Here is a 25,866-nt window from a genome sequence, read left to right on the forward strand (position 1 = left end):
GCATTTGGTCAGATAGCTTAGTCTTCCTATCTGGACAGAGTTGTCACTCACAGATCTTATTTGTAGGTACAGTGAGCATCCAGAGTTACTCACAGATGTTCCAGGATGTCTCTTTGGGAGGAACACCCTGACACCATCTGCCAGTGGGGAACTAGCCAGCCCATTGTCACCAACGGTCACAGAAATCCCTTCCTCCATCTTTTCACTTCCTCAAATGCATGTTCAAGCAGAGCTTCTGCAGTTTAGTCTTGGCAAACATTGCTCCTGTTTCTTTAGCCAAACATTTGCATTCTCTTACTCTTTGCTCTGGGGTGTGCCCAACTGTTCTGTGTACCTGGCCTGAAGCCGATGCCCACATGGGGAAGATGCAAGTCATTTCCATTTCTAGTTCACATAGATACTTACTAGAGCACTGTGTGTTAAACTCCCTTCGTGGGAAAAGAAAGAAAAAAGAAAAGAAAGAAAGAAACAAACAATAAGCAAAATTATCTTTCAATGGCATAATCGGAGATACTGGCTTAGGTCTCGAAGTTTGTTTCCGGTTTCTAAAACAGAACGCACATGTCCAACCGTGCTGTTTGTTTCACCATCAGCCAACACTTCAGGAACAAAGGCACCCCACTCTCCTTGTTTAAGTTATACAAAAAGAAGCAGGAAAACGTTACAACGATTTCTCAGGAATGCAAGGCCACCCAGGCCCAGAAACGATAAACTACTTGTGATCTAAGTATATGGGGGGAAAAATTAAAAAGGTGTGGTGGGGGTCAGAGAAGAGAATGAGGCATCTAAAAGGAGCTTTTGGTAAGTGAACATTTTTATCAGACTAAAAGAGTGAGTTTTAAACACTGGAACAGCTGTGAGTAACTCTGAAGTCTCTGTGTGTCTGCAAATAAGATGGTATGAGCTTACTGGGTATTAAAGGGACACAGTAAGTCACTACATTTGACATTGAGCACTTCACTCATCCTTCTGGCTGAGTAGACAGGCATCACATAGCGTATAGCTCAGGATTGACAGTGAGAGCCCAGCACCTTGGGATTCAGACATGGAAAAGACTCAACTAGGAGGATTCAGGGATGGCAAAGAAGCACTGCTTTTCATCTTCATTCGTTTGTACCTAACTTTGAGATGCTGTTAAGTCAAAAGTTATTCTCTTTTATATCTTGTAGCTTGATTTTCTTCAAAGAAGTGCTCTAACCCAGAAGAGAAAGCTCCTTAGAGCTTTGCTAAAGTGACATAGGTTGAGGAGTGAGGTTGACAGGGATTGTGAAATCAGATCAACTGCTTTTACAAGAGTTCCCTCGCCTCTTGGCACATGGATGTGGGATTGATGATGGGGAGAAGTCTACTGTGTGATAAAGTGAGCTACACATAGGGCAAGTGTCTGTAAGTGAAGTTAACAGGCAGAGAAAACTAGAACGGCATAGACAGACCTTCTGTTCAGCTTTTCCCAGTTGATAATTCTACTTTTCAGATTTTACAGGTTTCTTAGTCTAGAGAGACTGTATTTTCTTTTTCTAAAAAGAATTTGATTTTTTTTAAGTAATTAGCTTATGCAGGGTCAACCTTCATAGTATAGAGAAAACAATGCATTGTGAATGTGCAGAGCTGAGATTTCTAACTCAACTCTGCTCTCTGTAGCATTCCACCTTGGTTTCCAAATATCAAGACTAATAAAGCAGGGTTTTGAACTTTTCTTGTATATGTGTGTGCTTGCATAAACATGAGTGTGTCTGTAATGCATGCATGTATGTGCATGCTTTGTCTGTGTATAGGAGGGGCACAGGCACATATGTTGCCATCTACCTGAGAGTTTAAGGTTGTTGTTAGGAAACTTTCTCAATCACTCTATTCATTGAACTAGCAGCAGTCTAGCAAACCCAAAGACAGCCAATAGGACTAGTCTTGCTAGCCAGCTTTGCCTGTGAGTTCTCTGTCTCGATTTCCCAAAGCTGCAACAACAGCTGGGCTGCCACCCCTATCCAGCATTTTTGGGTGTTCTAGGGGATCTGAACTCCAGTCTTCAATCTAGCAAAGCAGACACTTAAACTCCTGGGCTATAACCTAGACAGACAAAGGGTTTAAATATTTATGTGTCAGAAAGAGCTATTGTGGAGATTAAGATCAAAATGTTTAGAGAGAATCCAAGAACCTATAGTTGATAACTATGTTTTATGGTTGCTTCTGTGGTATTAATTGAAAAAAGTTAGCTTTTGAACTTGTTTTAATTATTTTCTTTTTAATTTTAAGTGTATGTGTGTTTTGCCTGCTTTTATGTTTGTATACCACATGCATGCCTGGTCCCTATGGAGGACAGAAAAATTTTCATATCTCCTGAAACTGGAGTTGCAGATCCTTGTTAGCCACCACATGAGTGCTGGGAGTTGAACTTGCATCGTCTGGAAAACCAACAAGTACTCCTGAGCCATCTCCCCAACAGCAAGTGGTGTTTTTTGTTGTTGTTGTTGTTTAAATTGCCCATCTTTGGTACAGTTTCATTGTTGTGCTAATATATTATGTCCAAAAGCAACGTAGGCAAAAAAGGATTCATTTCATCCTATAACTCTCAGAACTTACTCTGTCACTGAAGAAAGTAAGGGTGGGAATATGGGGAGAGCAACTGAAAGCAGAATATAGGGAGTACTGACGCCTCTTGGCTTGCTCCCTGTGGCTTACTCAGCAAGCTTTCTTATACAACCCAGAACTAACTGCTCAGGAATGGTACTGTCCATAGTGAATTGGGTTCTCCAACTCAATCATTAATCAAGACAATACCTCACAGAGTTTCCCGTAGGCTAACTTAATTAGGTAGCTTCTCAGCCAAGATTACCTCTTGACTGATGTATCTGGATACATCTAGGTTTGAATTGAATTGACAAAAACAAATCAGCCCATTGTCCAAGCTAGTAAAGATTAGATAGGACCTAAATGAATAATCTTGGGACAAGAAGGGAAAGATGCTTCCCCTTGATTCTATCTCTTATCTACTTTAAAGGGGGATGCATCTGGTCTCCCTCCATCCAGATTCACCCATTTGCTCAGCCAGACTTTATAGAGCCCTTACTCTCCTAGCCCTTACAGCTCCTTCCTCTTCTCAATACCAAATAAAGATATCCAGACATGTATTTCACCTTGCAGTAAGGGTCAGTGGTGAGATGACAGTGTGCTAAATCCCCTTACAGGTGGGGATGATTGGCTGCTAATGTTCTGTCAAGAACATGGTTCAGTGGTGGGCAGTGACACAAAAGGACACCAACGGCCTGAAGGGAAATCCATGTGGCAAGAGTTAGGACTCTAGAAACTTGAGGTTGTTTCACCTAGTTATGGCCCTTTTGTTAGAATTTGACAACAATCTCCTCTTAGAGAGGCACATGTACTTCCATTTCAAGGTCTAAGGAAGCAAGAAAGCGAATTCTAAATACATCTTGAGATAGGATTTTGGCTCTGAAGCAAGAGTGATATAGAAGTCTCATGACTGGGAGCTACACAGACTTCTGGAAAATATTGAATTGTGACCAAGCAAATGTTAAAGTAGGGAGATAAATTTAGCTAGCACTGTGTGTGTGTGTGTGTGTGTGTGTGTGTGTGTGTTTGTGTGCTTGTGCATGCATGAGTGCTTTACATTTGTTAGCAGTTAAAAGGCAGATTCCAGCATATCAGAGACTCAATCTGAGTTTGTAAACAGAGTCCAATCCACCTGGATGCTAAGAGGAGGTAAACCACCAAATTTGATATACAGGAGACCCTGTCAGAATGTTTTACTGGGACTGCCATTGGGTGCTTAAGGTAAATATTTTCTCTAATACAGGCAAGGATTCAGAAGCAGTATATTATGACTAATTCCCTTGACTTGCCTTGTTGGGATGGAAAATTCTGAATGAAGACATAAACAAAAGCAATGAGATTGAGTTAATCTCTTTCTACCAATGAAAACTCATTCACACCTGTCAAAATGGGCCAGTTACCCAGGAGGCAACCTTGGGGAAAGTGCCATGGAAGGATTATATCTGAGTTGGTATTCCCTAATCATCAGGCCAAGGCCCACACTCCTAATTCCTACTGAGCAAAGCATTCTCTACTGCCTAAAACCTGTATTCTCCCACATGCCTTAGCAACAGGTCAAGATTTACTAAACAGACTCTGAATTCCCAGCAGAGGTGAATACTTGATTTAGGGCTCTAATGCAAATGTATCACATGTTCCTATATAGTTCTGCAGGTTGCAGGTGAAAGGGCAGATAAAAATCTTTGGAAGAAGACACCTTCAGAGCCCATCTGGACATCAGCATTTCCTCTCTTCTGCAGAGTTGGTCACTGGGTCCCTTGGGAGGATTTAAGGAAGAGAAGGCATGAGCTTCAGAGAGTTCATGTTTGGTAGGGATGTTCATGCACAGGGAAAAGGAAAATAATCCCAATGAAAGGAAAAAGAAATCAGGTAAAGCTCTGAAGAAAAGGATAGAAACAATGGAAGATCCCCAGCAACACAGGACAGAGTGGATTCGAGGTGAAATTCAAGACACGTGATGGCAACCACTCCTCAGACTAATGCTCTTCACACTAAAATAAAACTCCTTCCATACCATAGAATTATATAAGTAAATTATAGTTATTTCATAGAATAACTGCTTCCATTTTATTGGCAGCAGAAATTATAACCGACACCTGGGAGTCTTTTTTTTTTTTTTTTTTTGACACTTGGGAGTCTTAGTGAGCTCTTTGCTTATTCATACTGATGAGTCTGGGAGAAATCAGAGAGAATATGGTCTTAATTTTGGAAGAATATTTCTATTGAACACTTTTATAAAACGAAAAGTGAAGGTAAGACTGACATTTGTTTCCACTCTGCAGTTATTCTTGCTCTTCATACCTCTGAATATGAACTATCAGATACATACTATCAGATACAGTCTAATTTTTGCTCCAGAAATAAAGGTTGAGATTCTGTGAAATAAATCAAGACAAAAGTATTTTAGCTGGCACCAAGGAGGGTTAAGTTATCATGGTATACATTATTAAAAGATTGGGCGAAAAGGGAAAGTAAATAAAGGCTAAGGAGGGAAAAGGGAAAGGCAGAGGAAGGTGGAACCTTTTAACTCTTAAAGATCACAGCCTTTTGTTATTCTGGAACCATTCCTGTAACTATGGGTCACACACACCTTTTTGAATTCTTCATCTATCAAGGACATTTTTATGTTTTAAAAAGGGGTATATAAATCTTATATAAAGCTTATAATCAAAATGAAATAAAGTGACAGAATTCCAGCCAAAAGCCAAACCACCAACTGCAAGTGTCTTCAATTACATGACCAATAAATGTCCCATTGTTTTTTATCTTTATTTTTCGGTAGTCAGAAACTTGAGAAGAGCAGCCTATGTCTAGGAGAGCCCTGAGAAGTCAGGAGGAGAAGGTAAAGGACTTAGAGGAGGAATAAGTGTGGAGTAATAGAAGGCAAAGATGAGTGTACCATGACATTGAGGCCACTTAGCTGGACTTTGGATACCTACACTGAAGAAAGACAAAGTAAAGGGTTGGAGCAGCAAAGGGACCAGCAATAGGAAAATGAAAAATGAGGGTCTTAAGGATGAATTTCTACATCTCAAGGCTTCGTGGAACTACTGTCTGCTCTAATGCCATAGCTACTAACCTTCCGTCATAGTCATGTGATCGTAGGACTCTGTACTTTAATCTTATGAATGATGTCTTTTAGGCCATCTCACTGAGGTTTGTTTTCAACACATTGTTCATGTTTCTTTGGATTCAAATAACTTATAACTGGAAATCTGATGATATGGAAGTCATCTGACTCTTCTCCCTGCCATCTTCAAAGGTATCAGGACCATCATATTTTGAAAACAACAATCTCTGAAGCTGTGTTATAGTTATAGTCATCTGATATTTCTAAAACTACTTGACATTTCTAGATGTTGTAATTGATTAAAAGTTAAAACAAAGGGTGATTCTTTGGTTTTGTACATCTTGAAAGCATTTATGTTGCAGCTAAATACATACTATATCTTTAATATATGACACTATAGTGTGAATGCACAAGAATGGTATCATTGTCTTAGTTTGGGTTTCTACTGCTCTGATAAAATACCATGACCAAAAAGTAAGTTGGAGAGGAAAAGGTTTATTTGGGTTACACTTCCATATTGTTGCTGAACATCAAAGGAAGTCAGGAGAGGAATTCAAACGTAGCAGTCACCTGAAGGCAGGAGCCGTTGCAGAGGCCACAAGGGTAGGGGGTTTACTACTTACTGGCTTGCCTTATATGTCTTGCCCTGCCTGCTCTGTTATGGAACCCAGGACCACCAACCCAAGGATGGCACCACCCACAATGGACTCTACACCTTCCCTTCAATCACTTTAGAAAAATACCTTCCAACTTGACCTTATGGAGACGTTTCTCAATTGAGATTCCCTCCTTTCAGATAACTCTAGCTTGTGTCAAGTTGACATAAGAAATGCTAGCACAACATGGTAATGTTGTTTCCAAACTACTTTGTCTGAGAATTATGTGCTAATGAATCGTGTCCACATAGCAGACTGTCTGTCCTTTAATCATTGGGTTAAATGAAACTAAGAAGTGATTACCTTTTAGGGTTTTTTTTTTTTTTTGGTATAGTTTTTTACTATGTAGTCTATATTACCCTCAAAATTACAATCCTCCTGCCCATGACTGTAGAATTTTAGATTTACAGCTTTGTGCCACCACACCCAGTTCATTCTTTTCTCTTTATATTGAGCCTTCTTTATCCAAATTTGTACTGAGACTATCATGCCTTCTTGGACTTGTCAACTATCATAGTCCATTAAGATTGGCAAGAGTTTTATCTCAATGTCTGAACTGCTTTTCCCCTGGAGCAATACACACACACATACACATACACACACACACTGCTGATTCTCTTAGTCATAATTGATGCTGTGTAAATCTTGCAAGCATTTTAAACTATATAAATACTTCTTGTCCCGAAAATAAAGTGAAAGCCAGGAAGCTGTCTTTGCATACAAAATAATTCATGACTATCTGCTAAACTCACATTTCAGGATCAGGGTTCTGTATAGGACCATTGACAACCTCTAAAGTACTCTATAACCAAGAGCTGTTTCCTTTAGATACTGAAGTCCTATAAAGTCACTTATAGCCATGAAGGAAGTAAGCAGGGTGTTGTTCTCAAAGAATAAGAAGACCTTACCGTGTGTCTTCAAGATAGAAATTTTATGAGTCCCAAGAGATAGAAACAGTTCCAGATGTGAGAAACATTGATTAAACCCTTCCTGAAGACTTGGAAATGCCCTTGCACGTTGCCCACTGCTGATATTTCTGGTGGATTTTACATTCTGTGTCATTCAGCTGTGAGACAATGGATTGAGAAACAATAAAAAGAATCCTTCCAGCTCTGTATGGTGTGAGTCATCTTTGCCATTGAAATTTCTTCATGGTCTGAGAAGAAGAGACAACATGTACTTAGTTTTTGGCATAGTCTGAGAAGTGGCTTTGCCGAATAAAATGTTCAGGAAAGAAGGCTGACAAGGGATCTGCTGACCTTTATTATGTAGCTTAATGGCATTTGAATGTCTTTGAGTTCCTATAAGTGCCTATTGATTTGTAAATACTATCAATATTCTTTCCTAAGAGTAGTGGGTGAGATAAGATTACTGAAGCCTTTCAAATATTATGGAATTCCCTTAACATATTAGCAATAGTTTATATTGTTATCTCTAAAGGTTTGAAATATATTTACTTGTTTAATTTCCAAAACAGCTCAATGAAATTGGTATAGTCTATTGTGCAAAAGTGGTTGAAAGTGTCCTCTATATCCTTTATCTGAATATCTTTGCTATAGAATTCCTAAACATTTTGACCTCCTGAATCTTAATGTCATGACTCTGGTCAATGGTGCTTCTTATTCATGGGCAACCTTTGGCAAAATGGCCTTCATTGCTTTTTTGAGGTATGTTATTGTTCAGCTATCTAGCCCAGACTTGCTCACATGGCTATTAGTCAGGGTCTAAGTAAAGTAATAGAAGTGTAAAACCTTTTGAATGACTAGATACTTAGTTGGCTAATCAACACATTTTCATGCCGTGAAATAAGGGATTATAATAGCCTGCTTATATTTAAGGAGTAAACAGAGACTCTGCTTATTGATGCGAGGACTAACAAAGGACTCTCATATTGCCATACCTATCAAAACATCTACTTGGTACTCACAGGCCTGAAATGAGTATGTGAATTCATATGGCTATGATATTCAAAAGTAAAATGTGAGTTACTGAACAGTAAATTCATATATCAGCTTTTCATTTCCATGTCGATGGTCAACCATACTTTTCTTGCTCGCAAACTACCATAGTCTTTTCTTATCAATCACCCACAAGTTGATATTGTCTGTTATTACTTTTATTCAAGCTCTTGCTTCAGCAGCACAGCAGACAGTAAAATTTATCATTGACAGTGCTTCAAGGTCCAAAGAAAAATGCCAGGTGAATGCTTTTCTATAAATAGGTTTTCATTAGAATTAGATAGGAAATACTTTGAAAATTATTTCTCTACACCCATGCTAAGCCATGTTTTCAAATTCAGAGGAAGGGTGGCTACACAAAGGCTCTGAGAATTTTTCAGATGAATCTGTGTGGTTAATCTAAACATGAATCCTACTGGTTTTCTGTCCTGGAGTAGTCATTTGTCTCTCTGATCTTTCTGAAGGGATTTGCCCAAGATGACGAATTCCTATCTTTGACATATAGCCCTGTAAAGTTAGAGCCATTTTGCAGACTTGGGAACAGGCCCAAAGATGAAGGTAAGAAGTCATTTTTGCTGATGCCATTCCACAAGGAACATGTTATGTATGACAAGAAATTGGATTCGTGAATATTGCACTCCTGGGAGCGTTTAATGAACATGTGAAGTATCATTTTATAGGCATATTTGAAAACTTAGTTTTAATAGCAGAAATACTGATTACCCATATGTGTTCTGGGGGGAAAGTTGCAGAACTAGAAATGGCTTTGTAATAGTGCTTATCCATAGAGGAGTGGGATTAGGTGAATAAGTTGAAAAGAAATTAAATAAAGATTCTCAGATTATAGTCTTTGTGGATGCACACGCACACACACACACACACACACACACACACATCTGGAAGTCAATTCAGAGTTAGCTTTCTAGGTCGATGTGTTACGTATACTTGGATTTAACCAATGTACAACAGATGATATAAAAAAATCTTATGTCTCAGGGCTTGGGAGGTAACTGGAGAATTAAGAAAACTTATTCTTTCAGAAGGACTGGATTAGGTTGTCAGCAACTACAGTGGTGGTTTACATTCATCTGTAACTCCAATTGTAGGGAAATCCTATGCCCTCTTCTGACTTCTTTGAGCACCAAGTAGTTATATGATAAAAATACACATTAAATAAAATTCTGTGATAGTATATGTCTCTATGAAATGCATGCAGATTTTTCTTGTTATTACTTTCTGAACAGTGCAGGGTAACTATCTGTACAAACTTGTAAACAGTTAAGTAGTATAAGTAAGCTAAAGGTTACTTAGCATATGAGATGATGTGCCTTGGGTCTAGATAAACACCACACTATTTCATAAAAGAAACTTGACCATACACAGAGTTTGAGATCTCTGAATGGCTGTGAAACCAGTATCCTGTTGATACTGAGAGACTGTTATTCATATAAAAGGCAAGAGTGGAACACCATATACTATAGAGGCTTTCATGGGGGAGGGAAAGGTTTCTTACCCAGGAGTGGGAGAGATCTGAAAAACCATGGCACAATCTCAGGAAAGACACTCAAACAATAAACTATATAATAGCCTTGATTAAGAGAGATTCTTATGACTACATCATTTATATAAAAAGAACAGATAACTGTTATGCTTTAAATTACCACTTCTCTCTGAAGTTCGTGGGTGACAAATGCTTTGATTTAGATCGACTTCTGTGCAAAGGTTTAATAAAAAGACTCAGAAAGAGTAATCTATTGCCTGAAAGTTCATTGAAAACACACACACACACATATGATTTGAGGGATTTCTAGTTTTCAGCCAGCATACTTCAGAAAGCCATGGAAACCTTCTGGTTAGGCCATTCTTGGAGACATGGCCTTGTATTTGCTCCTAAAAGGCTGATGGCTTTTTTCCTCCTATTCTTCTGGGGCTTCAGAAATGCTTGGAAGGAACAACTTCTCAGAAGCCATATTTATGCTCTACCCACAAAGGAAGGCCTGCGCTGACTAATACACTTATAAAACGTCCGTGTAAATCAAGTGAGGGCAGCTCTTTTCTTTTTCCTTTCCCTTCCCTCTGCCTTGTTTCATTTTATGACCACTGGCAAACTGATGCAGGGACAGGTTGAAATGCCTTTCAAGTACTTTTGATGACCACCATGAAAACAAACTGCTTTTGGCCCTAATGTAGACATGGTGTCTGAGAGCTGTTATAGTCAGCTCTTACCCATGGCTGCTGAAGCTCCCCTGCATTACAGCAAGCAGCCCAATTCATAGCCTCATGGACCCACAAGATTCCTTAGAGTATCTTTAAGATCCTGGATCTTATAAAACAGCTCTTGCTCATAAAAGCACACACAAACTAACCATTGTTGAGTGTTTTTTAAATAGAATCAGGAATGAATCTGTGACCTTGTGGCCCTGAGGTGGGAACACTATCTATAAACTTGCCCAGACGCTCTGCCTGTCAGTAGGACATTTTCATTGAACAAAGGTATAAAAAAAGAAAGAGTCAGGATAAGCCAAAATTTCTTACATGCCACAGCTCACACTTTATTCATTTTAAACCTTGTTAACATTTGCTAACAAGAAAGTTAAGAACTTTAAGCTATTAAAATGGCAATGTCTTGCTAGCTAAATAAATATATGTGTGAACCCTGGGTTCTGCTCCTTGCTCTGGATCGACTCAGGATCGTGCAAAGGGGAAAATAAAAAATAAAAAAAGGGGCCTAGCTTTGGCTTGTAAAATCTCTAATAAGTCCTTGGAGCTTTCCTTCCTTGTGTGTTTCTCAGAGTTTCTGTTGATTTCCTTCTTTGCAGGATTCAAACGGGCGCGGGTAGTTTCATTAACCAAGAGTCCAGTAGAGAAGATTTTAAAGTGTTGGAATCTTATCTTTAAAGATCCCAACAAGAACACAGAAATGAGAGAGTGACATAAGTGCCATGATGATGATGCAAGTCAGTATTTGGATCGAGATACACAGTGCACTTCCTTCTTTCCTATCTTTTCATTAACTTCCATCTGTGTGTGTTTTCTGGGGGCTTGTAAACTGCTTCCTCTCTTTGGTTTCCTGTTCCCACTCTGGCTTTTGTTACTTCCTTATAGTAAACAGCTTCCTTACTGACCAGTAAACAACATTACTGCTTGCATTAGTTTACTTATAAATCCTTCATGAGAAAGTGAAGTTTGCCTAAGAAGATTTGATGTTAGTTTCTTCAGTATTTTTTTTGTTTTCTTCTCATCTTCCCCTAGGTTTACCTTCCTCTAATATGAAGATTTCAAAGAAATAAACCTAATATATTGGAAGCAATAATGTAGAAACTGAACATGAAAATTTAAGTGAAATCAGAGACATGGAATGGCTGCACTCTTAGCAGAAAATTATTGCCGTGGACTTTGGGGTTAGATTCTCCAGAACTCCCCAAATCAGCAGAGAAAAAGGTTTTGAAGTGTCAGCCTTCTGACAGCTAAGTTCAAAAGCTTTAAAATTACAGATTTATCTGCATTTTGTGAGTCAAATCTGACCATCACCAACCTAGATGGTGATTATCTTCATTCTGCCTATGACAAGATAGGCTTGCATATGCCAAAATTACCTCCTTATAGCCAAACAGATGCCAAGTCTCTGAATTTGAATATGGGATCTTGGCCTGCAGACTCCTGGATTAAGGACTCTTTCTGTCCTTCGTAGGGATGATGCAGTCTGGTTTTCCACCATTGGCCTATACAGAAGTCTCTAGTGCTCCTCCTTCTAAGCTATGTTGCTGCTATTTCTTTGTTCTGCTTGGTATTCCAGAAATCATCTGTAGAGATGCTGACAATTCCTTCTCTCTGCATGGTCTATGTCTACTTTTCTTTCTATGGTCTTGTGTCTTCCACTCACTCCATCTTATATTTCACAAAGAATGGTATCTCTGTTGTTGGCACCCCTCTCAAACCTGAGAAGAACCCATGTTCCAACACTGCTAGTTTTCATATCTGCATTGATAATTATCTCATACCTCCTCTCTGCCCCCTTGACTTGAGATACGAAGTCCTGTGACCTTCAAAGGCTCTTTCTGTCTGCAACAACTTTACCTATCATACTACCACACATATGGTCTTAGGGGAATGTGAGAGGAAAAAAAGTTAAAAGTTAAAGGCTTAATAGAGGAAAACCAGAGGAAAACCTTTTGTTTACATATGTATCCTGGCTTTCTGTTCTCTACCATCAACCATCACATACTTCCAACCTTTAGAGAGCACCTCCAAGCATGATTTGGATTAGTGGTATTCCAGATCTGAATTTAAAAATCAGAGGTGGTTGTGTCCTCTTTCCTTTGAAACTCTGGTACACTTAAGAAGAAAAGGAACTGAAGGTGATTGCAACCCCATTTGAAGACCAACAGTGTCAAATATCCTGGACCTCTGGGAGCTCCCAAACCTTAAGCCACCAACCAAAGAGCATACATAAGCTGGTCCAAGACCTCCAGAGCATATGTAGCAGAGGACTGCCTTGTCTGGCCTCAGTGGGAGAGGAAGCGCCTAATCTAGGAGAGACTTAATGCACCAGAGTAGGGGGATATGGCGGACACCTTCCCAGAGGTGAAGAGAAGGGGAGATTGGGGGATGAATTCTGGGAGTGGGGACTGAGAGGGGTCAACATTTAGGATGTAAAGAAATAAAACAATTAATAAAAAGAAAAAGGGAAGAAGAAAAGTCCTCTTTTCACAGTAGTCTGATGTACATTTCTTCATGGGTCTAGTATAACTTTAAGACCATAGGTGGCTAACTTCTTTCCTACAAAATTTGAATTTGTAGAGGACTAGGTATTAGTTTTATTTTACCTCATAGTAAGCTCATAAGTCAATAGAAAATTTAGTACATTTTATTTAGAGAAATTGCCAGAAAAGGGGAAGGGGTCCTTGTTACTAGACAAGAATATACTGGCATGGAAGGGAATTTGATGGCACCTAAGGTCACTGTTTACAAGACAGAGCCATACTTTATCATAAAAGGTCCTTCCTGGCGTTGACACATTGTTGTTGAGGCTTACCTTACTCCTACAATTAAATATGCAGCACTAGGGAGTCTCATTAAAATGATTTATGGATCTTAGTTCGGACTAACCATATCTCATATGGGAGACAATATGTATTTATGCAGGCTTAGTATCAGCTACAAAAATGGACATTTAAAAGGTAGATGTTTAATTAAAATATGAGACAGAAAATGAAAAGTATTTAGTATGTTGTAATCTATTCACATTATATTTTTATCTGGGTAGAAAGAGAAGGAAATTGGATACATTTATTTTTATTTACGACTCGTAATTTTTAATCTTGTTAGGAAAAGAGATCACAGAACTGAAGAGCAGGAAGGGGCCTTCGCCTTATCCAGTCTGACCCTCTCATCTTACAGATAAGAAAATGGAGACTTGAGGAGATCAAGGTCTTATGAACTATGGTTTTATATGTGTCTCCTCTGTGATGGTAACCATATTAAAGACCAGATCAAAACAGCATTTTTAAAATTAAGTTTTAGTCTACTTGTGCGTATTTATAAGACATCCTGCATCTGGGAGCCTTGGTACTCAGAACCAACATTCCTGAATGGTGATAACTTCACCAAATATGTTACTATGATCAAACAATCTTTGAGAGCCACTAATGCTTTACAGCAAGACAATATTGAAATCTGTAGAAAAATTGGATGAAATCTGTTGATAACTTTTAACACCTTCCTAACTCTCTATATTCAATTTTATTTTAGACTTATTTGGACTTATTTAGACTTATTCGCTTTTTGTGTTATTAGTGCTTTGTTTGCATGTATGTCTGTGTGCCATGTGAGTGACCACTGCCTGTGGAAGTCTGAAGAGGATATTGGATTTCCTGAAACTGCAGGTATAAATTGTTGATAGCTGCCATGTAAATGATATAAATAGAACCTAAGTCCTCTACATGGGGAAAAAGTGCTCTGTTCTTAACGTATAAGCCATCCTTCCAGACCTATATCCAATTTTACTAAACAATTTTGCCTTGATTTTATTCTTATGTGTAAAATAAGACTTTGGTGCTTTCCTTTCCATGTTAGAAGCCAGGAAGGGGTGGGGGGCTTAATGCACAGTTGTATAGATCTAAGAGGTCTAAGAGGTATATTCATGATGGGCTTATTTGATAATCTTATTTTTCTTATTGTCAAACAAATTTGAAACAGAGAAGAGAATTCCAAATATGTTTAGTGTGAGATTTTTGTTAGATGCAAATTTCCCCCTTCCCCTTAGTGGCAATGCACTAAAAGGAAGGAATTCAAACACGCAAATAGGATTGTTATTAGCTTAAAGGTGAATTTTTGTTTGCCAGGAAATGCCTTTAGTCTACCTGCAAAGGTTAATTACCTTGAGCATGGACATCCATTGGAACAGTCCATGTCTGCTCAATCCTGCTGTCCTGTTGACTGTCATATAAAAATCTGCTTGATTTTCTGCCATTTTGCTCTTCTTTCTGCCTTGGCAGTTTGATCTCTAACAAACTTTTCTTTATACTCATGGAGAGGTCTAGTCCAGTGGTTTTGCTATGCTTTACAAGTTAGTACAAATGTTGAAGTAAGCCAAGTCCCTTTGCCTGTCTTATTGATTAAAAATATTTTTCAACATTTATGACAATGTAATTCTCTAAGTCGTCAGCCATCCTTAACCACTATATATTTAATCCCCAAATATATTAGCCAATTTATTCAAGATTAGCAGAGTTTTCTATCACATCTCCAGCCAAGCACAGATATTTCAATAAGCTCATCTGAGACTAGAGTGACCCTGTAGGAAACCACATGTCCTTCCTAGATTTTAAGACACTCCATTTTGGGGTATTTTTTTATTATGTAATAGTTGTTGGCACTGTATAAATATAACTAAGGTAGAGAATATAAGACTGGCTTGCTGTATAAAGTAAATTGTGGATGGGTTTGGTTACTTGGGACGCTTTCTGGGACTAGGACATATTTTACTACAGAAGATTAAGAGAATTCATTGATTATGGAGGAACTTTAAACAATTCTATTTACCTAATTGTAAGTTTTGTAAAAAGTATAAATTGCTACCCAAAGTGCAAATTTTAATTAAATATAACTCATTAAGAGTATAAACTATGTAGAGATGGACCCAGCTGCTCAGAAGTGTTAGAATATACTAGAAGGATAAGCTCTTCTTAAAGATGTAATTACCAGGGAGGTCTGGAAATCAGCATTTGTCTGGGCTAACATGATAAAATAAGTTCAATGTCCAGATTTAAGACATTTTTTCTTTCTCTTCTTCCCTCTCTCTTCCTCCCTCCCCCTTTATCCTTCCCTTTCCACTCTTCTTCTCTCCCTTTTTTGCCTATTGATTTCTACTTTAAAATTTTTTTATTGGTTCTCAGGAAGTTTTCCTCATTCAGTGTCAACTTAGCCTTCCAAGTTATTTTTTCTAGCAGGGAGTAAGAAGTTTGTGTAACTTATTTATTTATATATTTTTTAAGGTGGTCTGCTTGTGTAGCCCAGGCTCTTACTGAACTAATCATTTTTCTATATATGCCTTCTAAGTCTAGGTTTAAATAATAATAATAATAATAATAATAATTACTATTATTATTATCCTACAGTTGATTTTGTGCTATCCTAGCTAGTTTGGACTCTATCTAGCCTTAACCCTAAACTCCCTGATGAGTGTGGGTTTCAGGATTGCCTCTGAACATGGTTATCTAGTAAAGAGAAAACATCATCTCACTACACAGGAGCTGAGATGCTGCCCTTCTTCGTAAATGTTAGAAAATGTTCAGAACAGAACAAAACTAGTTCTTATCCAACATAAGCATAGATGTTTTATCAGCTGCACAGTATAGTTCTTGCTTATGGATCTCCTTTCAAAATGGATGATGTCAACATGAAGAAATCGGAGACTCAAGAAAACAAGCCATTTTCTAAAAGCAATACAATTTAATGCTGTCCCATTTAACACATGCTTAATGAGTACAAGCTGCATAATAGGTATTGCTATATATTTTTGGAACCATCTGCCAGCTAGACCCATCTGAGGATCTGGGCAGAGGTGAAGAGTCTACTTCCAAAGTTGTCAATCAAGTGTTTGGCCAGCTGGTGCTGGATGTTGGTAGAAGGTCCTGTTCTATTCCTTGGTATTCTATAAGTATTCTCATGGCACATGAGGAAGGTTTGACCTAGAGAATTTATTTGATAAAATTAAAAAGAAACACTGAAATACTTGTTATGTTACATACTCAGTAGTTACATGAAGAAAAAACAGGTAAGAGGAGACAATTATTAAATTTTACAATTAAAAATTAAAGGGAGAACAGTATAATGAGGGAAGCAATTTCTTTTCTCTTCTGTTAATATTATTATATTATATTATATTATATTATATTATATTATATTATATTATATTTGTTACAAAATATCTGCCTTGACTCAATATATATAAAGTCTGTAGAAAGGCATGAATAGGAGACAGGAAAGATGCCTTGACCTCACCTTGGTGTGTGATGATTACAGTGGTTAATTTCTATTGCTAGCAATGGCAGATCCATTGATGATATACCTGATTCAGTTAAAAACTATAGGTAGATTTCTTTTTCTGTGGTTGTTGTTTACTTAATAATTAATTCTAGGAACTCTTTAAAAAAATTATCTTTCTAAAAGAAGGTATTAATAATGTGGTCTCCTGAGAAATATAAGTTTTTATCAGTTTCTGAGCTATGTTCACCTTGGATCATGGTGATATTGATACTTTTGATTGTCCATGTTCTTAAATATTAAGAATTTTAACATCAACACTGTATGATGACTTGTCAGTCAGAGTCTACCTCACTATGGAACAATGGCATAGAAACGTATTTACTTCCTAACTTAACATGCTTCTGAAAGATAAATTCTAAATTTGAGTATCTACAGTGATGCTTTAAAGATATCAACACATTAATATGATATTTTTGTTTTCACTGTTATCCACAGGACCAAATTGAAATTGCATTACTCAGTAAATAACAGTCCAAGGGAGTGGGTCGTGTATCCAACACAGATGAAGTAACAGAAGCCAAGGAATCCCACAGTGTGTTCAAAGGCACATAGTCAATGTGTAAGTTAGTAGTTGGTTCCAAATGTCTCACATGCCTTACCAGTTGTTTTCCCCTCATAGGAATTAAGTAGTGTTGTTCAATATGGTACCTTTACCTTAGCCAATATTTGATTAATATATAAAAGCATGCCAGGTTTTATTCTGAACTTTATAACAATACTAACATAATAAATACAAAAAATTATACCAAATAATTGCATAATCCAACTTTATGGAGGACATAGAAACCTAAGGAAACAATTCTTAAATTACTAATTTAAAGTAAAAGAGAAAAAAGTTTAATAGGGTATTAAGAGGTGGCTTTTGGTATCCACTGACCTATTAGATATCTCTCTACGTGATTATAAAAACACTTGAATTCTGCTTTGAAAATAATCTTTCTTTGACCTGCCAAGCTCTCAATTTTGTCTTCTTTCAATGGAAGAGATATTTAAAGAACATTTATGTCTGGATTAGTGGGAGCATTGCTGATTGAGCTAAGAGTGTGACATAAATTAGCAAACAACATTTTTTTTAGGTTTTCAAAATACATTTTTAAATTTTTTTCTTCCTTTACATTTCAAATGCTATCCCAAAAGTCCCCTATACCCTCCCTCCGCCCTGCTCCCCTACCCACCCACTCCTGCTTCCTGGCCCTGGCATTCCCCTGTACTGGGGCATATACTCTTCGAAAGACAAAGGGCCTCTCCTCCCATTAATGGCTGACAGGCCATCCTTTGCTACATATGCAACTAGAGACACAAGCTCTGGGAGATACTGGTTAGTTCATATTGTTGTTCCTCCTATAGGAGCAAACAACTTTAACAACTACATTTTTGTCAGGCAGTGGTGGTGCATGCCTTAAATCCCAGCACTTGGGCAGCAGAGGCAGGCAGATTTCTGCGTTCAAGGCCAGCTTGGTCTACAAAGTGAGTTCCAGGACAGACAGGGCTATACAGAGAAACCCTGTCTTGAAAAACAAAACAAAACAAACAAAACATCCCCCCCAAAAAAAACCCAAACAACCCCCCCGAATTTTCTTTGGGGTTCCCCGTATCCCAGGTTACAACAGTGTCTCCAAGAAATCTTCAAATGATAAGACTGGGGCATAGATAAGTATTTGACACATATCCTTCTTTCCTTCTGAATGTCTAGGTTTTAAAACATTTAAGCCCTGATGGGCTGAGAGAATTTCTGAAGATGGTTTCTTAACTCAGTTTCATCAGCACTTGGAGCCATTGTAATTCCCTTGGTGGAGTTTTCCTCTATACTATAGGACACTTAACCAGAAACATGGTTTCAACTTAATAGACACTGGTACACTACTTCTCCCATGAGTATAATAAACAGAACTGTCAGCAGAGCTTATGAGTGTCCTCTGAGGAATGAAGTCTACCATCAAGAGTCACTCCTTAGGGGAGATCCTACATCACAGAGGTGGTCTCTGGACAAAGGTATTTCTATCTCTGGATGCATTTTGCCTTTGAGGCTTTTTTTTTTTTTAGTGTACTCTCATTAACTGGTTCTAAGGAGCCTGCTCTATTTTGAGATGTCAAGTTAGCACAATCTCAAGCTATATGGTCCCTGTCTTTGAGAGGACACATGTATGTGAAATCTGTGCTGTCACTGGGACTATAAAAAAAAAGACATATGTCTTTTTCCTAAAATTCTCAGTGATACTGTAATTGCACTCTCAAGTCTTTACAGTTGTGATAAAGCCTCCAAAACCATGAAAAGTGAGACATTAATAACAACTAATCAACAAACTTAGTGACTGCTAAATAAGCACTGTAAACCGAAAGAAACAACGTGCATCCTAAAATGTGGTGTGATGGTCATCTACATTTTTTTTTGAGGAGAATAGTTGTAGAAAACTTTCAGAGAGAGAACAAAGCTTTAGCTCAGATAGTTCCTTTTTCAGGCCTGAGTAGCTCATAGATCAGAGGTGGTGACATATGAAGCTCCACAAAAATTGCTTACAGGGAGATCAAATGGTAACAAAAATAGGGACAAGGCTGCTTGAGACCTGGCTCTAGCTGAGCCTGAAGTCACAAACTTGCTAACAAATAAACAAGGACATCTTGAAAAGGCTTGTCTTCTACAGAAGGGTAATTTTAAGACAAGCTTCCCATCCAGACCTCCTGATGTCAATTTATGAAAATTGAATTGGAGTCCTGAATCACTCCATAAATTTTAACTAAAACAATATACTCCCATTTTAAGTATTTATGGCCCCTGCCTCTCTGGGCTTCAGCTCTTCAGAAGTAAATTTTTGGAGGCATCCAGAAACTTGAAAAAACAAAAGTATGCACTTTAAAACTTCTTTGTAAATCATTGACTCTCCCTCTAGCAAGAGAAGAGGAATCTCAACAAATCAAGTTGAAACTCAACAAGAGGAAAGTCCTTAAAGGAGAATTTATGGAGAATCGGGCAAGCACTAGGTGAGAGTGGCTTCAGAGAAAATGTGAAGTCAGGGAAAGCCATTGTCCACAAGCTCTTAATGAGGCCAGGTATAACACCACTCAGAACACTGAAAATGACCATGGCTGTGGGCAAAGGGACTTAGTTCAAAGAACAGACAATTTGAGTCACTATTGTGTCGCAATTTCAGTTCAGCCTTCCCTGGTTATGTGACCTTTATGAAAATGAATCAACCCCTTAACTTTTTGTTCTCTTATGAACTAAACTTCTAATCAATTCCTTAAGGGTATTTTAAAGAACGACCATAGTGATGCATTTAAGGCATCTTTTCCATTCATTGAGTCTCTTATAAGGTAGCCACAAGTTAGATGTTCCTAACTTTATCCCATAACACCAAACTGAAAAGGAGTAACCAGGAATGGAAATGAAACATCAACATCAGTGCACTGTGTGTGTGTGTGTGTGTGTGTGTGTGTGTGTGTGTGTGTGTGTGTGTGTGACTTCAGGAACTTTGCACTACATCAGATTTCTTCCATCTGTGTCTCAAAGCTAGCTGTGTGATCATGGCCATGCTCTCACATCTGTGTCTATCTGTTTTCTCATCTACAAACAGGAAAGCTATGTTTTCTACCAAGCACTGTTGTGATGAAGACTTTAAAAGAATACCAATTCTCATCTCTAAAAAGGTTCTCAGAAGATGCTAGCTAGTGTTATAGATGATGGTTCCCATACCTTAGAACAACAGCATGTGCATTACAGTATTTGTTTCCATGTAAGTCAACAAGTTTGTCAAATTTTTTACATCATCTTCTAATAAGTGTTTCTTGTCAAAATGTTCTATTATATTAATAATGATCAGTTTTGATGTGATTATTCTTTGTGATCTTTATACTACATTGTTCTGACTTTGATTATGATAAAAAAAAACCAACAGTAAACTGAAATAGATTCCACGCTATCTGTTTACTTTTCTCTAGTATAAGACTTTAATATACCACTGTTATGCTTGGTTGTTCTTGTGCTAACCCTTACCCAGAAAGTGTCAGAAATTAGCCAGCACCAATTATCCTCTTAACACTCATTGCCTTACATATCCATGCATAAAGATTTTTGTCTTTTGGGGGAGTTCAAAATTGAAAGTTCAGATTTATTGTGTATTTTTACTCACAACTCTGTTACAAACTAAAACTTGAATTAGAAACAAGAAAGGCAAGGCAAAAAGCAGCTCTCAGAGGCTTTCTATGAGCAGAACCAGCTTGCACCCAATCTGTTAATTAGACCAAAGCAATAGTAAGGCGCTATGTAATTAGACCTGTGTTTATCAGTGTTGGGTTGAGATACAAGTCAAGGGGTGGATCCAGACTCTGACTTGAATATATGACCATGGGCAGTGAAATGAAGGACAGTACTTATCAGACCAAGCCTTGGACTTCATATCCTTCATCTTGTTTCATCTCAGATCAGTGTTCTGACATAGAGATTATTATTATGGCCAATTTATAACCCAAGAAACAAGATTCTGAAAGGCTGAAGTACTTGGCCGAGGTCACAGAACTGATTTATCATGGAACCAGGAAAATGCAACTTGAGTCCTTGCCTGAGATTAGACTCTTGGCCTTGCAAAGCTGATGCTGTCATCATCTCCATTTCCCTTAGCAGAACACAAGAAAGCAGAAATAATTCCCAGCAAAACAACTTGGAAGTTCCAAAACTCAGAACCAAATATGAATCCAAGTGCATATCAAATTATAGAAAGTATTAATATTTGTTATCTTTTTCTACCTATTAACTGCTACTATAACCAGTTGAATTTTTCTTGGAGAGAAAAAAAGGTTAAGAAAAAGGAAGACTTGAGCAATATTTTTGGTGGTCTGGTCTTCCCATATCTGTGTGCAGCTTCTCCAGACTACACTAATAAGCTATAGAGCAGGACAAACACTCTGAATGGTGTCTTCACCAACTTCCTTCCAGTGTTGCTCAGGAGTGACAGAGTCATCTCAAGCATCCCCTGCTTCTGAGTGTGCAGACTCCCCTATGGTTAGCTGCAGTTGAACACTGCTCTGCTGACCTAGCTGTGATGTCATCTGTTGCTTAAGACCACTGCCGCTTATAGCAGTGTTCTATCTCTATTTGTTCTCTGTTCTTTAGATTCCCTGAGGTAGTACATAATATTGACAGAGCTCCAAAACAATAAAGGGATTCCCCAAAGCAAAGTTTGGAACGAGGACATTATCTCTTCTCTATATTTGGTTAGCCAAATCAAGTCGCCAAGATATCCTAGATTCAAAAGAGTTATAAAGGAATACATTCTGGTATTATAAGGAGTTATAATTCCATACTCCAAAAACCTATAGACCTTTCCCTTTTGGAAAAATAATTTATCAACTCTTTTCATGGAAAAAATGAAGAGCCAATCTTTTGCTGCTGAAGTATAAATGGGTTGTAGTGGTTTGTGTGTTACCAAGTTCAGAATATTTGAATCAACAAAATATCATAGGAAGAGTGCTACCATAACTGAGTAACTGTTATCAATGCTAAAGAACACTGTGTGTGCTTCTGTGTGTTCCTGCATGTCCAAGTGTGTGTATACATGTGTATGTTATGTATATATATATATATATATATATATATATACACACACACCTGTGTGTGTGTTTATGTATCATAATATAGAGAACAGAGGTTAACATCTGGCACCTTCATCACTATCCACCTTATTATTTAAGGGAGTTTCACAGGCCAATGAGCTCTTGGGAGTCTCCTGTCTCCACGACCTCAGTACGAACATTATACTATGACTTCCAGCTTTTTTGTTTGTTTGGGTACTAAGACTCTGATCCTGAGTCTTTAATCTTTTACAACAGGTAAGCCATATCCTTAGCCCCACCAGGATTTTCTTTAATACTGAATAAGTCTTTTTTTTAATTGTTTGCCTTAAAATTATAGAGATAAATTTCAGAATGTAAGAAGACCAAGCCTTTTCTTCCAAGGCCTACAGTTGAGTATGGGAAAGAAAGCGGTCATAGAGGAGTTAACTGAGGAGATGAGGTCTTCTGTAAGTGTGGTAATTACATTTCATTGTTCCAAATTCTTAAAAGCAGAAAAGAATATCCAGTTTGTGGAATGGCACAATAAAGCTGGAATAGAAGGAAACAGATGTGAACACACAGTTTTCTTTTCCTCAAACACCAAAGGACCTTGTGTCTTTTCCTTCTCTGAGATAGGATCTCTTCTGTATACTTAAGCTGGCCTTGACCTCTTTATGCATCCTAAGCTGGCATCAAATTCATCCTTCCATCTCAATCTCCCAAATGCTGCTATAACAGCAGTGTACCACTAGCCTCAAAAACCTTGTCTTTCAGAAGAAAACACCTGCAGATTATCCCTTTCTGAAGTTAGCTTCCTGATCTGAAATGAGTGGAGGGCCTATATTGCCAGCTAGGCTGCCCCCAAAACAAAACAATTTAGACATCTAGGAACAGTTAAAGGAAGGGCATTGTGATGAGAGCTCCTAATGTCTTTTCTATTAATACAGAAGTAGGGGGAGGGGAGAGAGGGAGAGGGAGGGAGGGAGGGAGGGAGAGAGAGAGAGAGAGAGAGAGAGAGAGAGAGAGAGAGAGAGAGTGAGAGAGAGAGTCTGATATATTCCCAGAATCCCAGCACTTGGGAGGTAGAGACAAGAGGATTGGAAGTTAAAGGCTGGCCTAGGATACACAGCAAGACCCTGTCTCTAAGCACTTAGAGCAGCAATAGCTATATTATACATATGTTTTTCTTTATATGTGTGGGTCTTTTGATTGCATTTTTACCTTGTGCAAAGTGTGTGCTGTGCCCAGAGAGACTAGAAGAGTGTATCAGATATCCTGGGACTAGAGTTGCAGATAATGACAAGCTGTCATGTGAGTACCTGGAACTGAAATGGGTCCTCTGGAAGAGCAGTATGTGCTCTTGACTGCTGCATCATCTCTCCAGTCCTGAACAAGCTCTGTTGATGTAAAACAAACAAACAAACAAACAAACAAATATAAAAGCTTGGTAAGACTTATCAGGTGATTTAAAGTCCTCTCTTACTCATGCATGTGTAAATTTCAATAGACACTTTAGGAAACTCTTTAAATGTAAACCAAAACTAACTTCAGGCCTTTTATGATCCTAGCCTCCACTCTAATAACGTATCCAAGATAAATGTTCGACATATGTAAAGCCAAAGACACTTCCACATGGTTGTTTATGTCAATCTAAAGATGGACTAGGTCAGGTGTGATAAAAGAGAAAGCATACAGCAGTGTCTTTTGTTTGGAATGACCAGACTGGTGATGAGGTACTCCTGGGTGCTGGTGATTTAACTGTTATAAACTGACATGCCAGTGTAAATAAGAAACATTTCAAAAGTCTCCACTCCTAGATGAGGAACTATAAGCAGTCAGTGGCTTCTGAGACAGGAACATCAGCTTTGTTCAGGGAAGATCTTCTGGTAAAACACAACCCCAAGTGGTCTGAACACATTTACATAAACAACATTGAATGGATTCAATAACTTGTGTGTGTTTGGGGGGGGGGTATGTGTGTGTGTGTTTCAATTATAAATAAAGATAAAACAAGAAAAAGTCATGAATTAAAGAGAGACTGCGGGGGAAGAAAGGGAGGAGCTGAAAGGAGGAGAGAGAAGAAATGATATAAATGCAATATTTGTGTGTGAAATTCTGAAAAAAATTTAATAAGAAAGTAGATGAAATGGATCTTGACAAAAGTGGTAATGATCATCTTCTCAGCATGATATAAAAGTCATAACTATCTCCTCAGATAAAGAACACACAAAAAGCCTCCAGAATTAAATATAAAATTATGCATTAAAATGAGTAAGAGAAGAGAGAAGAATCAAGAGCAGATAGTTACATCATAGAGGATACAGTACTATCAGCTAATAAATATTATTGACTACACTTAGTGTTATTCCAAAATTCAAATATAAAATGGATATTCAATACCTACATATGGCAAATATATTTAAATAAAAATATGTATAATAAAAAGAAATAATTATCATTTAATACTAGAACATGGACAGATCTCAAAGATAATCTGCTAAGTTTAAAAAGTTCAGTATATGTACCAAATTTCCTTTGTCCATTCTTTGATTGATGGACATCTAGGTTATTTCCAGTTTCTGGCTGTTATGAATAAAGCTGATATGAACATAGTTGAGCAAGTGTCCTTGTGGTAAGATGGAGCATTTTTGTAGTATATGTATTTGCTCTCTGCAGGATGAAGGGTTGATGAAACTCTTTGTGCAATCTGTAGGCTGCCACTTTGTCCTATTGACTTTGTCCTTTGCCTTACAGAAGCTTTTCCATTTCATGCGGTCCTATTTATTAATTTTTTGATAATAGTACCTGAGCTGTTTATGTATTGTTCAGGAATTTGTCTCCAGTGACAAAGCATTCAATGCTATTCCTCACTTCTCTTCAGATTTACTGTATCTAAATGCTTTGTTTTTTCCACTGTATAATTGTGGCTTCTTTGTCAAAAATCAAGTGGATTTACTTTGAATCTGTTGATCAACCTGTCTGTTTATATTGAGACAATGGAGAATTACTCGGCCATTGCAAACAATGAGATCATGAAATATGCAGGCAAATGGATGGAACTGGAAAAGATCATCCTAAGTGAGGGAACCCAGACCCACCCAGAAAGACAAACATGGTATGTACTCACTAATAAGTGAATATTACTCACAAAGTACAGGACTATGACACCACAAACTACAGACACAAGCTAAGCTAAGTAACAAGGAGGGCCCGGTGGAGGGCACTTGAACCTCACTGAGAAAGGGAGATAGATTAGACATCAGCATCAGTTGTGGATGGAAGAGGGAGCTGTGTGAGAAGGGACTGAGATGGGAACGAGAGGAATGAGGTGGAAGGAAGACAGAGGAGAGAGTATTGGGAGAGACAAGTGCACTGGGGAGGGTATCTCTGGGATGAGCTAGAAACTAGGATGATGGAAACTCCAAGTAATCTATGAGGGTGACCCTAGCTAAGATTCCTAATGATGGGGGATATGAAATATGGACTGCCATGTCCTGTACACAGGCAAGATTTATAATGG

General features: G+C 38.0%; 1 long non-coding RNA gene across 1 annotated transcript; it reads right to left on the reverse strand.

Annotated features, from left to right (window-relative positions):
- Positions 1-472: 472 nt before the first annotated feature.
- On the reverse strand, positions 473-7,301 carry LOC110308879. Its single transcript, XR_002379623.1, has 3 exons — positions 7,200-7,301; positions 5,645-5,812; positions 473-4,321 (listed from the first exon to the last, which is right to left on the reverse strand). It is a non-coding gene; the product is annotated as an uncharacterized LOC110308879 (long non-coding RNA).
- Between the last annotated feature and the right edge of the window lie 18,565 nt (positions 7,302-25,866).

This window comes from Mus caroli, chromosome 2 (genome assembly GCF_900094665.2).
Source record: "Mus caroli chromosome 2, CAROLI_EIJ_v1.1, whole genome shotgun sequence".
Classification (NCBI taxonomy): Eukaryota; Metazoa; Chordata; class Mammalia; order Rodentia; family Muridae; genus Mus; species Mus caroli.